Genomic DNA, 14452 nt, shown 5'->3' with positions numbered 1-14452 from the left:
CTCAGTAAGCCCAGTCAACCGCACAGGAAAACACCAGCTAAAGGTTACAGCAGATCAGAAGAGCAGTACTGAAGGAGTTTTCTGATTCTCCTTGGTTACAGAATAAGAAACAGGAGTACCAATGGTCAAGATTAAATTTGTTTTTATATATTCATAATTAGTTTTAACGTGTTTTCTTTTTTTTCACAATGTTATATATCAATCACATCTCAATTTAAAAAAAAAATAAATAAAGGAAAATATCCAAATCCCCAGAACTAATGAGCCAGAATTAAAAGCAAGTATCTCACTGTTCCACTGCCCTTAATCCCCTCAAAACAAGAAAAATATGTTCACTGTCCCCATGATATCTCCCACATTGGCAGACAGATTCTTTATCACCGAGCCACCTGGGAAGCCAAGGAAGCTCTCTGGGGCTTCTTTATTTATTTATTTGAGGCATTATACATTCCTTACTTCCCACAGTAAGTGTTTGAAATTTGATGTGTACTTTATCTATACAGCACATCTCCATTTGTTTATTTTTTTAATCTCACTTTTATACCTGAAACTATCACAACATTGTAATTTGGCTATACCCCAATACAAAATGTTTTTGGTGTTAAAAAAAAAAAAGTTGTAATGGTTTATTTAGCTATTTGGTAAAAGAGTTGGGCACACCTTAGCCACTAAACAATGACAACCAATTCAGTTCATGTGTCAGCGTGATGAAGTTATCTCCAGCAAACTCCTTTTTGCCTGGAGCATTTGAAGAAAGGCTATGAAAAAGGTTTAGGTTTAAATCCACACAGTTTTAATAATCATTGTCACTAGCCTAGCCTTGGGCAAAGACGGGATCTACATTTACTCTGACTCTTGGTAGAAAGGAAAAAAACGGTTAAACTTTTGGCTTCCTTAAACAGAATGGTCACTGATGGAGTCAGTGCCTAATACAAGAGATCAATAAAGTGCTGGTGTGGATGATGATAATAACAGTTTACAGATGCTTGGAAGCCCATGAGTCATCATCATTAATTTAGATTCACATGCGTGTAGGCAGAATAATAGGATTCAGGCAGGCCTCTGAGGGGCAGATCCATCATATTGATCGAGAGCAGCCAGCAGAAAGATGGGCTTTCGGTCACATCTGACAGTGCCTATGATGCGGTAGAAGGCAATCGATGGAGCCCTCCTGTCTGACTGGACTGCCCCCTGCTTTGAACACAGCCTCATGTGATGACCTCCCCACTCTCTGGTCCACTTTTAGCCTGAAACTTGGCTTCAAGTCATCCGTGATGTCTCCTGCCCTGAGAGTGGGCTTCTGCCTTCAGAGTAGCAACCCTCTTGTGTGCTTCATGCTAATACACAGAACCCTACTTTGCTCTTCGAATTGGGTTTCTCAAATGTTTCAGCAAATTAAATGCCGATTTCTTCTAGAAATGTGGCTTTGCCATTGGTGTCTGGCATTTCTATTTCCTGATGGGCCTTAAAAGCTGGCCTCTGAACCCCAGGTGGCTGGGCACCTGCTTAAAGACTGTCCTGCCTGCACATCCCAGTGTCACCTAGTGCTAATTCTCCGTCACTAAACTCTGCCACTAAACTTTTGATGCTTCTGAACTGTGGTGTTGGAGAAGACTCTTGAGAGTCCCTTGGACTGCAAGGAGATCCAACCAGTCCATCCTAAAGGAGATCAGTCCTGGGTGTTCATTGGAAGGACTGATGCTGAAGCTGAAGCTCCAATACTTTGGCCACCTGATGTGAAGAACTGACTCATTTGAAAAGACCCTGATGCTGGGAAAGATTGAAATTGGGAGAAGATGGGGATGACAGAGGATGGTTTGGGTAAACTCTGGGAGATGGTGATGAACAGGGAAGCCTGGTGTGCTGCATTCCATGTGGTTGCAAAGAGTTGGACACAACTGAGTGACTGAAATGAACTGAACTGAACTGAAACTGCCACTGGTTTGCTTCAAGTCAGAATACAGATGCTAATTGTTTACTGAGCATCACTTGTGATTCCAAGCTGTTCTCACCAGATGCTGAATTCTGTGTGGTGTTCTAGGTGGTTTCTCAGCTTCCACAAATAAGTTGTTTTTCCCTTTTCATCTTTCAATCTACCTAACGCGGTTAACTTGGCCAAGGCTAGTTCTGTCATGAAATGTAAAATGGGTAGGAGATGCAAGCTGTCTTTGACCTTAAGAAGGAAGATTAATAACAGCAACTACAATTTAATACATTCATTTATTCACTTATTATCTTTTCTTGGCTACTATACATTAAATGTTGGAAGCAGAGCAACAACAACAAGAAAGACAGGATTCCCATTCTCACAGAGCTTATATTTTCAGGCAAGCATGCACACATTCATGTGTATGTTGTTGTTGTTGAAAAGAAGGACAATAAAAACCAGTATCATGTTATAAATAGCACCATGTAACAATGTAGAGAGTTTAAAGAGCTAGTTCAAACATGGAGGTAGGAAGTCTCTCTGTGGAGGTAACATTTGAAGTGACATAAAGGAGCCAGCCATTAGCTGATCAAAGAGATCACATTTCTAGGAGAGGAAAAACTGGACAAAGATTAAAAACAGGAATGAGCCCGAGGACCTGCGAGTCAGATCAGAGTGGTTGGAGGTAGTGGACAGGAAAGCAGTGATTAGAACAAGGTTGGCAACTTTGTCAGAAGCTGGATTTTCCTGGAGGATAGAAGTGTCCTTTGTTTTAATGAGGTGACCCTTGGTAGTCTCCTGGATAGTTTCTGGGTGGGAACTGATCATCAGAAAGACCAAACCATTATTTGTTGTTGTTGTTTAGTGACCAAGTCATGTCTGACTCTTTGGCAACCCCATGGATTCTAGCCCACCAGGCTCCTCTGTCCATGGGATTTTTCAGCCAAGAATGTTGGAGTGGGTTGCCATTTCTTCTTCCAGTGGATCTTCCTTCCTGCATCGACAGGCAGGTGTCTGTTTCTTTTTTTTTACCACCAAGCCACCATGGAATCCCAAACCATGATCAGATGTTTGGAATTTTTAGCCCCGTCACCCATCCTTCTGAAAGGCGAGAGGGACTAGAAACTGAGTTAATGATCAGTCATGGAGGTGATGAGGCCTACATAAAAATCCCAAAATTGCAGAATCCTGAGAGTTTATGGACTGAGGAATATAGCTGCATGCCAGGAGGGTGGTTATCCTCAGCTTCACAGGGCAAGAAGCTCCTGTGCGCAGGACCTTTCCAGGTCTCACCCTGTGTATCTCTTTATCTGGATGTTTATCTGTATTGTGTAGTATAGTCTTCATTATAAAACAGACTGATAAGTATAAGAAGGTGTTTCTCTGAGTTCTGTGAGCTGCTCTAGCAAATGATCAAGCCCAGGGATGAGGTTGTGGGAACACCAGTTGACATCCTTTGGGTCAGAAGTACAGGTGACAAACTGGGATTTGCTATTGGCATCTGAAGTGGGAGGAGGGGAGAGGCAGTCTTGTGAGACTGGGCCTTTAACTTGTGGGTAATGATGCTTCTCCAGCAGCAGATAGTGCTAGAATTGAGTTAAACTGTAGGACATCCAGCTGGTGTCTCAGAACTGCTTGATGAGTGGAAAACCCACTCATCTAGAGTCAGAAGTACTAGGTGTAGAGAAAAAACAGAGAAGGAGTATGCTTTTTTGTTGCTTCTGTTTGGTTGGTTGGCTGGTTTTTCACAGGAGTCATCTGCACAGAGCTGGTATTTGCATGCTTGGAGTGGAGGAGGCTACAAGGAAACGGTGTGGATGAGAAGAGATGAGAAGGAACCAGGAGAGACCTTTGAGACACCCTAACATGTTGAAGCCAAGAAGAGGAAAAGGAGCATGAGAAGTGATCAGAAATGTGAAGGAACTGCATTTAATAAGCCCTCATCATATGCAAACTCATGTGTTAATTAAAAAAATTAATGTATTGAGGTAAGATTACATAAGTTTCCATGTATGACATTATATTTCAGTTTCCATGTACACTACAGCAAGTTTAACACCAGAAGTTCAGCTTCTGTCAGTCACCATTCAGTTGACCCCCCCTGAGGCATTTCTCTGTCCTCCCAGTCCTCCTCTCTTCTGGTATCTGCTACTCTGTTATCTGTATCTGTGTCTGTTTTTGTTTGGCTTGGTCATTTTAAAAAATATTCCACACGGTGAAATTTTTATGTAGGCTAATCACTGTAACCTTAAAGTTTCAGAGCTAGTTAGAACATGAAGTCTGTCTAAGCCCCTCCACTGGCCAGCTGTGTGACCTTGGAAAGTCAACTAGCCTCTCCATAACTCGGTTACCTCATCTGTAAAGTGGATTTATAAAAATATTTACCTCACAAGCTTGATCGTTGGATTAAATGGATGAATATGTATAAAACCCCTAGAACAGTGCCTACTATGTATTAAGCACCCAATTAATGTGATGTAGCAATTGGTAAACAGCAACTATTATCTGCCTTTCACACTTAAGTGAAGGTCAGACAAGTCTGAATAGTGAAATATCAAGAGTTAGAAATGGTGGAATCGAGGCTAAAATAACTGTTTGATACCAAACGGTATAATAATTCTACATTCCTTTAACTTAGGATCTTTAAAATAAACTGACTTACAACCTAGTTATTATTTTTAATCAACCATGGTGCCACAATGCGTAAAACTGAAATATTAATAATTCATTTCAGATAGCATTTCAACCTTCATTCCCCCCAACCAAATCTTTTTATGGGATGCTGAATATTAAGCAGACTCAGTTTACTTTCTGTCTTATCTATGTAGTGATTAAGAATACTACTTTCCCCCTCAAAAAAAAAAAAGGTCAGTCAGAAGTTGGGATGAGGCAAAAACACTAAAAATACTAGCTAACCAAACAATCAGCTGTCATGTAAACATGAGCTTCCAGGTGGCTCAGCGGGTAAAGTGTCAGCCTGCAGTGCCGGAGACACAGGAGGTGTGGGTCTGACCCCTGGGTCAGGAAAATCCCCTGGAGGAGGGCATGCCAACCCACTCCAGGGTTCTTGCCTGGAGAATCCCACACAGAGGAGCCTGATGGGCTACTCTAGGGTTGCAAAGAGTCAGACACAACTAAGGCAGGTGAACACACACACATGTAAGAATGGAATGTATTGACCATTATTATTAATTTAAAAAATAAAATAATTGTTTAAAAAGCATGTCTATTAATTTTAACTATGTATACCAAATTCTGTATACCAAATAGCATCACTGACTCAATGGACATGAATTTGAGCGAATTCCAGGAGATAGGGAAGGACAGGGAAGCCAGGAGTGCTGCAGTCCACAGGGTTGCAAAGAGTCAGACATGACTTAGCAACTGAACAACAACAAATACCAAATATGGGAATCAGTCTCAATAAAATGATAATTTTAAAAGGAAACATTATCTATTAATTTCAAATAAATAAAGCAATTCAAGTCAGGCTAGTTAAGTATTGTCAAGAAAAGGAGTTGGAAAGCTACTTCAGTAAATAGAGAAGAATGATTTGTATTTGGCATACTTGTTGTTCATCCATAAATTGGTGCTTTTATTTGTTTTAAAACAATTTGTTCTCCTCAACAAAATGTTCCCCTATGCGAGTGTTAGGCTATTTTATTTGCAACTCTTTTATGAAACAAAGATAGCTTCTGCTTAATTCCTATCCAGATTAATGAAGGTTTCTTTTATTTATGAGATTCTAAATCTTTTCTACTGGTGCTAATTAGGTTCTATTACTAAAGTTGAGAAAGGTAGAAAATTTCTCTGTCCATAATTCCATTATCCAGTTCAATAAATTATGTGAAAAGATTGTTGTCACTTTGGAAGAAACTGTGAGGAACATCTGCCCACACTAAGAGGAGACAGGTCTGACTATAATTTTGTCCAAATTATACCACAGGGCATTACCCATCACAGACAACCTTTAAATGTCAGAAATAAGAAGGAAATAAAAGGAAAGATAGAAAGGGAAGGAGAAAGGGAGGGAAGCCGGGAAGGAAATAGGAAAGGAGGGAGGGGAAAAAAGGGGGAAAAAAATCTCCTCCTTTGGTTTGGAAAAATATTCCCTCCTTCCAGTTTGGTTTGGAAGCACTAGTTTCTGAACAAGGTCAATCACCAGGGACCCACTCAACTCTGAAAATTTTCCAAAGTGAGGCTTATGTGCTCTGTTGAAATTCACCCAAGAATTGCACACCTTGCTGCTAGGAAGTCACACCAGATGTCCTGTCCAAGGACTAATAACATTCGCTCCTGTCGGCTACATCCATATGTGAAGAAGCAGAAGAAAGTGTTTCAGAGCTGGTTAGTCAACTTTAAGTTATGCTTAGCACACTGTATCGGGAATACAAAAGCATTTTCCAGATGGCATCATAAAGTCAGTTCATTTTTGCAAAGCACCATCTCATTTTTGAGAAACAGATCCTTGTTTTCCATTCCCCTTGGTTGTTTCCGAATTGCTTTTTCTTGCCATAAATGCAGCCCTTAGCTGGAGGGCTGGGTAAGATATCTGCAGTATAGTATGAAAAATGTCTAACAGACTGTAAGCGTTCAGATATGAATTGACAAGGAAGATGATAAGCTATTGTCTTAACCACTGGCCAGGCCATCAAGGAGACAGAGTGCCAGATTGATGTTTGGGATTCTACTTCCACTGCTAAAGACATAACCTTGTGTAATTCACTTAATCATTCTGTGTTTCGATGTCTACACATGTATGAGAGCTATTCTAACCCTCAGAAATTCCTTTGCGAGTCATCCAAGGCCCATCTATCATATGAGTTGTTTCCCTACCTGCTTATCTGCATGAACTCTGCTGTAGCCAAATTGTTCAGCTCACTTTCTTCTAAATACGCCTTGCACTTTTCCAAATTCATGTCTTTCATCAAGCCCTTCCCTTGACCTAGAATGCACTTCCTCTTCTTCTCTGTCTGGCCAAATACTACTTGTTCTTTTGAGGCAAGCCTCCTCCTCAATGAAGGCATATACATATTAATATAGTATATAAGGATTTACATATGTAATTTTATTTAGTAATCAGAACCATATTAAGTCATTATTTTATGCTTATTTACAGATGAGAATATGAGACTCTAACTAAATACTTATTGTCCCTAGGTCCCAAAATGTTATCAGAACCTGGATTAAATTTAGGTTTCTTGGACACCATAAGTTCCTTTATTGCTCCACACAGTCTCCTACTAACATTTTTCTTTCCTTTGTTATAGCTGCTGTTATTACTTTTATACTTTTTTAATGTAAAAATTCATGTTTCCTTAAATAAATAGTAAATGCCTTGAAGAAAGGAATGGTATTTGTATATTTCTTACACTAGAATATAAACTCCATGGGAGCAGAGACTCTGACTCTGTTGTTGACTGTTCTTACTCCAGCTGGCAGGCAGTAAGCAAAGTAAATAACTGCAGAATGAATTTCTGTATGTCTCTTACAGCATCTGGCCTTGCATGTAGATGGTCCCAATAAATACTTTTTCTTCTGGTTCTATGAGACTGTCCTCCATAAAGATTTTCAGATTAAAATCTTCTTGGATATTTACAAAATGCTTCCCCCTTCCCCCTTTCCATGCCTGTTATTGGCCTTCTGATACTGACCGTGTCTACCTAACATGACTGTTCTCAAATCACTCACTGAGTCATTTACACCACTCTTGGCTTCTCATGCTACCACCAAACCCTGTCGTGTTTGTCTCTAGTGATGTGGAACGAGAGGCATATCATGAGACAAAAAATTGCTTACTAAATATCATTTATTGAGTGATAAATTATCCCTGTGGTGAGCAGTTCTTTTATATTATTTTATTTAATTCTCAGAGAGGAACAAAGAGTCTTTTTACAGGTTAAGAAACTAGATTTCAAAGAGATTAAGCAACTTGCTCATGACCACAAAGCCAATAAAATGATGAGCTAGGATTAAAGCCCAAGCTCCAAACCACTGAGCTCAGCTTCATCCATGCATCTTGCAATGTTCTGGAAGAGGAGGCTGAGTATTCCCATAAGCTAGCATGATCAGATTAGACAAGTCCTAACAGTAAAGTTCAGTAGAGTGAATGATGGCACTGCATTTTAGGGGTTTGACTATTGGGAAAATGTCCAAATTGTTGTCAGCCACACAAATACCAATTGCTTCTGACTGTTTTGTTGACATAGTCTGAGAAATTATTAAACACTGAAACTAAAATTTCAGTTCTTAGTAATGTTATGTTATTTGGTGAGCATTAGGTTCAATTCATTGGTGGAAGAAAATCATTAATATTTAACCTTGTTTTCTCTAACTTCAACCTAGTAAAGGCCAGTTGGTTATTACCAATATTTTGAGTGTGGAAAATATTTCACCAACATTATTTAGTAAGACTTCATCAGCTATGTTGACTATAGCTTTGGTTTGGCACTGAGTCACATCTTTTGGTTATTTTCAGGAAGTCAAAATGAGTGTTCAGTGACTACTTAAATGTGAAAATAAAAACACAATGAAAAACATGACTTCTAAGTATTTGCAATAGATTTTACAGTTGTTATAACTTTGGAGCTGGTGAAAGTTAGTTGTTCTGGCTTCTGAAATGAACTGGAAGCATTTGGAAACTTGGCTTAGCCATTTTTAATCCCTTCTGCTAAGTACTGCTAAAGCTTTTATCATTGTTACAACATAAATCAGACAAAGAAGGTTCTAGGCTGCAAATTTTAGATTTTTAGAATTTAGATGCTATTTCTTTCTCAACTACCTACCATATGGGACACTGGGCAAATTTCTCATTTGGTTTTATTTTATTCAACTTTAAGAGACTGTTAAAATATAACTCAAGAAATTCAAAAGGGATCAATAAACACACAAAGTGCTTAGAATTCCTTTAATCAAATCACAATGCAAATATTAGGTAGAAGATTGTGACATTCTGATATTTTATCCATTTGATTTCTCATTTTGATATCTGTGCAGTATGCACAGCAAGCAGTGAATTTAGTTTACACCTGTTATGTATTCCAGATGATGGGAGAAAAACTAGAGTGTAACTTGGGAAACAGTATCGTTGCTGTGGCTGTTGTGACATTATTAAATTGCCAGCTTCTGACAGACTCGAGCAGGAAGCTGGGTCTTATCTTACTGTAGAAGTCTAAGGTCTCTTGATCTGCAGGCGTTGAATCATTGCTTGGAAGAAGATTAAACAATGCCTCGTTTTACAGTAAATCAGTAATTAACGATAAATTATTTAAATGACTGCAGACTGCCTTTGGCTTTCTCCTTGAGTATACGTACCGTAAGCAGATGAGTCTTCAAAAAGGAAATCTGACATCCTTTATTAGCAAAATGATACGTTCATTACGTATTCACTAAATATGTGTTGGATACCTGATACACGTTAGAAACTGCATCAGGTTCTGGTTACTGTCTTTAAGGCACTCACCATCGAGTGGAGGAGAAACATGACCCACAGCTAATTTCAGTATTCATCCCAACACCATATTCTTTGTTGGAGGCGTCATAACCAGAAGAAATAATGTGGGAAACATGGTAATATACCCAAAGTTAGATAAGAAGGATTATAGAATAAAAATCTATTGTATAATAATAACCCAGAGAGAATACCGTATTTATACGTGATAATCTTGATACAAAAGAAGGTGCAGCAAAGAATCAGACAGAGCAGAGGAGATGAGGCAGAGACCCAGCGAGGGAAGATATAGGTGGAGAGGAGCTACGGAGGAGGAAGTCTGGGAGGGAAACTGCCTTCCGGTGCTTTTAGAACAAAGCAAGTTTCACATCCCAGAGAAAACTAGGGACAAGAGAACACAGACTCTCCCGTCCATAGACACCTCTGGGAGTGGCTCAGTCTCTTCTCAAGGAATCAGCAGAGAAGTGGGGAGACTTGAGGGAAGCTGCAGAAAGGCCGTGGACACACACAATAATATAACAGTCTTGCTTACTCATCCCCATCTCAGCCTAACATGGGGCTTAAATGATGAGGTAAATGCAGAACAACAAAAATGTGGAATTCCTTAATGTTGCAGCATTGTCCGCCCCCTGCCCCCTTTCCTTAGCCGGGAGAGATGAGGCTGATGCTAACCAATGGTAGAGGGAAGGGGAACCAAAACCCCAAGTCCCAAAATTTATAGTCTCAATGTGAAGATTAAATGCCATGGTCCAAGTGAGAGATAGAAATATTTTAGAGCAAATTGCTTGGTAACCTGGTTATTTCCTCTTCTCACCAATGCTGCAGTGTTTTGATTTGGATCTGCTGCTGGGACAAGGTAGAATTCCTAAATTTGGTTGAACCTGCACTTTAAATGGTTAAGAAATCACTGAACGACTTGAGTCACCCTAGAGAAACCTACAGAAATAGGGCTCAAGGTAGAAATTAAGTCCAATTTAGGAAAACAGAGAAAAGCATGTTTTGTTTGCTTTTTTGCACACCAGAATTTGTGACTTGAGGAAGTCATACGAGCTAAACTTACTTTCAAAGGTCAGTTGTGGACCATACATGATTTAATGGACAACCAGAGCCCCCATTTTTTTCCATCTCTTTTCTGATGCCCTCGTCTTTTTTTTTTTTTTTTTTTTTTTTTAAGTATAATATGTGTTTCTTTCTACAAATAGGGTCTTCACTTCACTCTAGGCCAGAACACTGGAACAGGTAGCCTTTTCCTTCTCCAGGAGATCTTCCAACCCAGGGATCGAACCCAGGTCTCCCTCATGGCAGACAGATTCTTTACCAGCTGAGCCACAAGGGAAGCCCTGAGTTCACTGGATAATAGGAATTTCTATTAATATTTGATTAATTTGTCAATCAATCAGAAAGTCCCAGTGATTGATTATCAGGGTCTCTCCTATATGAATCTGTAAAAGAGGATTAGATATCAATACTTGGAGATCTGGGGTCCCCAGTAATTAAATAGTTTCAGGAAGAAGAGTCAAATGTACCCTCTAAAGGGGAACTGTCTCCTGAGGTGGTGGTGTTGCAAATGGCTCTTCCTTTCATGATTTATGAAGATGTGTACTTTTAACAAACTAATTTCTAATGTATGTGAGAAAAATTATTCTGCCTTCTAGGTGCTGAAAAGTGCTTTAGGATCCTTGTATAATTTGATTGACACTTTCTTTCTGTAAGTTTTATTGGTTAAAATTTTAAGTCTCTCTTTAGGAGGTTTTGTTTGTCTGTTTGCTTTTTAATAATTTATAACTGAAATGCTGATGTCCTGCAGATGGAGTGCTGCGGCTATGGGAAATGAAACTATGCTAAAAATCGTGTCAGGAATGACCAGGCAGGTGAAAATAGGACTCCCACCTTGACGTCTCACTGTTTCCTCCAGGAAGCAGGCATCCTCAGAGAACTCTCAAGGAGGATGGATCAACTGTCTGTTGAACATGGAGCTATCTACCCCAGGGGGTCCTGAGAAAGTACTCAGTCTAAGGGAAGACAGTTCATTGGCGCTTTCAGAGCTTTGGCCCAGGTTTGGTCCCTGGTCAGCGAGCTAAGATTCTGCAAGCCACGTGGCTCAGCTTAAAAGAAAGAAGAATGGTCCAGATTCACAAGGTGGCTCTCCAGACTCACCTAGTCACAGGGTGAGGGACTATGACAATAGTGGATAAAATCTCAAAGAATCAACTCACTAAAATCTCTTGGCAGACATCAACAATTCAGTGAAGCAATACTTTGTGGCTTGAAAGTGAAAGTCGCTTAGAGGTGTCTGACTCTTTGCGACCCCATGGACTACAGCCTTCCAGGCTCCTCTGTCCATGGAATTCTCCAGGCTGGAATACTGGAGTGGGTAGCTGTTCCCTTCTCCAGGGGATCTTCCCGACCCAGGGACTGATCTCAGACCTCTCACACTGCAGGCATATTCTTAACCAGCTGAACTAGCGGGGAAGCCACGTTGTGGCTTATGTAATGACAATTGGGTGAAAGGCACTTGCTCTTCCTGAAGGTAGACTGTTGGAACCCAGAGAAGTTATGGAATGGACGTGGTAGCCCGGGCAGCAAGCTGAGGCAGTCTGTGCTCGGAGAAGAGAAGCTGTAGAGGGCATCTTGCGTCCATTGTTCCCCTTTGGTTGTGATAGAAGAGGGCAGAAACAGTAATCATCCCTCTGGAAGCTGGAGTGCAGAAGAAAACCAGCAATGAGCCCAGGGAAGTAGACGTGGTGAGTTAAAGGACTCCTTCCTGAGCTCAAGTAAGCCGGTCCTTTGCTTCTCTGTCTCCTCTAAGAGGAAAGTGAAGTTGGAGCTGGGGGTTAGGGAGTGGGGACAAAGTCAAGGAAAGTTTACTTCAGATCTGGGCAGTGCATCCAAGTAAATTTTTGAGTTACACCCTGTTTGAGATCCCTTTCAACTGGGGAGTCATCTAAGGTGATCCTGGGCTTTCCTGGTGGCTCAGTGGTAAAGAATCCACCTGCAAAGCAGGAGAATCAGGAGTCACAGATTCAATCCCTGAGTCAAGAAGACCCCCTGGAGGAGGAAATGGCAACCCACTCCAATATTCTTGCCAGGGAAAATTCCATGGTCAGAGGAGCCAGGAGGGCTACAGCCCATGGAGTTTGAAGAGTTGGACGTGACTGAGCAATTCAACACTGGGGTGGTCCTGGCACTTTCATCAACTTCATCACCTTAAAGAGTTCTTTTCAGGTACAGGTCTACCGTGGAGAGACCTAGCTGCTTAATTCTGATTGTTTTCCAAGTAATGGGTATTCAATGTAAAGGCAAGTTCACCCAGTGAAATAAAACCACACAGGATAATCAAGAGGCTTTAGTGAGCCCATCTTGGATTCATTTTCTTCATCTGTAAAAATGAGGTGCTTCTTAACATGGAGTGTGCAATAGAATCATCTGAGGAACTTAAAACTAAAACAACTATCTGAGCCTCATAAACACATACCGAGTTAGAGAAAATGCATATGCATATTAAAAGAGCTCCATAGGTGTGTCCACCCATTGGTTAAGGACCACCAAACCTGATATTTTTGCAGGTTCCCATCCAACTTCAAAATGCTATTTGTCTTCACATATTTGTATATATTGCTTGTGAGAGATTACACGAGCACAATATATATTAAAAGCCTTATGAATATGCCTGCCTTCTAACTTAACAAATCCCTTTACAGAAATTTATCCTTCAGAAATTAGGTCATGTATACAAACATATGTATTCAAAAATAATCATTCTTGATTATAAAAGCAAACTGTTGAAACAAAGAAGCAATTAACAGCAAGATCTTAATTATGAGATAAATTATGGTATATCCCTAAAACAAATTAATGTATTTATCTGGAAATTAAATTTTAAGAGAATAATTAGTGATGTGGAAAACGGTCATGATATGAAATGAGGAAAAGCAGATTTTAAAGTACATGTGAGTATAATCATATGTGATTATTAACATGTGTGAGAAATATGCTGAGGGAAAGAAGCTAGACACAAAGGACTACATACTGTGATTCCATTTATACAAAACTCTGGAAACTGCACGTCTGGTTGATAGTGACATAAAGCATTGTCTGCCTGCAGCAGGGAGCAGGGATGGAGGTGGACTGCAGTGGGGGACTCAAAGCACCTGGCTGAAGTGATGGGGATGCTTTCATCTTGGTCGTGATGGTTACACAAGTGAGTGCACTTGAACACTGGAAACTGGTACATTTTATTGTATGAAAATACTACTTTACTCAAAACTACAGAGTGAAACTTTGCATAATATTTTCTATAAAAGGGTTTTTCTAAGTAGCTAAAATGTTAACTTTTAAAACAAGTAAACTACTGAAACAAAACCATGAAACCATTCTCATTCTTTACTAAGGTACCTGCCTGTGCCTTAAAAAACAAATTAGAAGTATGTAAGTATATAGATATGGTAGTTATTATATTTGGGTGCTGGAATCAGAGGGAAATTTTTTTCTTTATACTCCTTCAAAATTTCTATAATGTACAGTAAGGATCATTTTGATGTTAGATGTTAAGCTGAACGCCCAAAACAGAGGAAGAATGCGTGAGCTGAGTTTAGAAAAACCTAGCTATTCTTGTCTTAGTAAAATGTGACCTTAAAAAACAAACAGCGATAACGACAATGCGGTGTAAAGGGAGCCAGTGGGAACGTGCACTTGAGCAGCGAGGGCACCAAACATAAACAGCCGGCCGGCCTGCGTGGCCTCCGCTTCCTTCCCGAGCCGGGCAGTGCCTGGGCCGGCGGCGGCAGGAACTCGGCCTATTTTTACTCAGGAACTGGGCCCCTGGGCCTTCCGGAGCCGCGCTGGTGCCCCGCTGCCGGCGGCCGCCCGCTCCCCGGCGTCCCCAGCCCTCCGACCGCTGGCCTGCACGCCCCTCATCACCGGCCCTTGCAGCACCGCAGGCCGTGAAAAGGCGAAGTGCGAGCCGAGGACGGAGGAAATGACACAGGCACTTGCCCGCGAACAAATAAGCAGAGGGGAAAAAACACGGCTGGGAACCTGAGCGAGGGTGCAGGAGAGGAAGTAAACAAGCAAAC

This window comes from Muntiacus reevesi, chromosome 9 (assembly GCF_963930625.1).
Source record: "Muntiacus reevesi chromosome 9, mMunRee1.1, whole genome shotgun sequence".
NCBI classification, from domain to species: domain Eukaryota; kingdom Metazoa; phylum Chordata; class Mammalia; order Artiodactyla; family Cervidae; genus Muntiacus; species Muntiacus reevesi.
Note: the sequence above shows the minus strand (reverse complement) of the source record.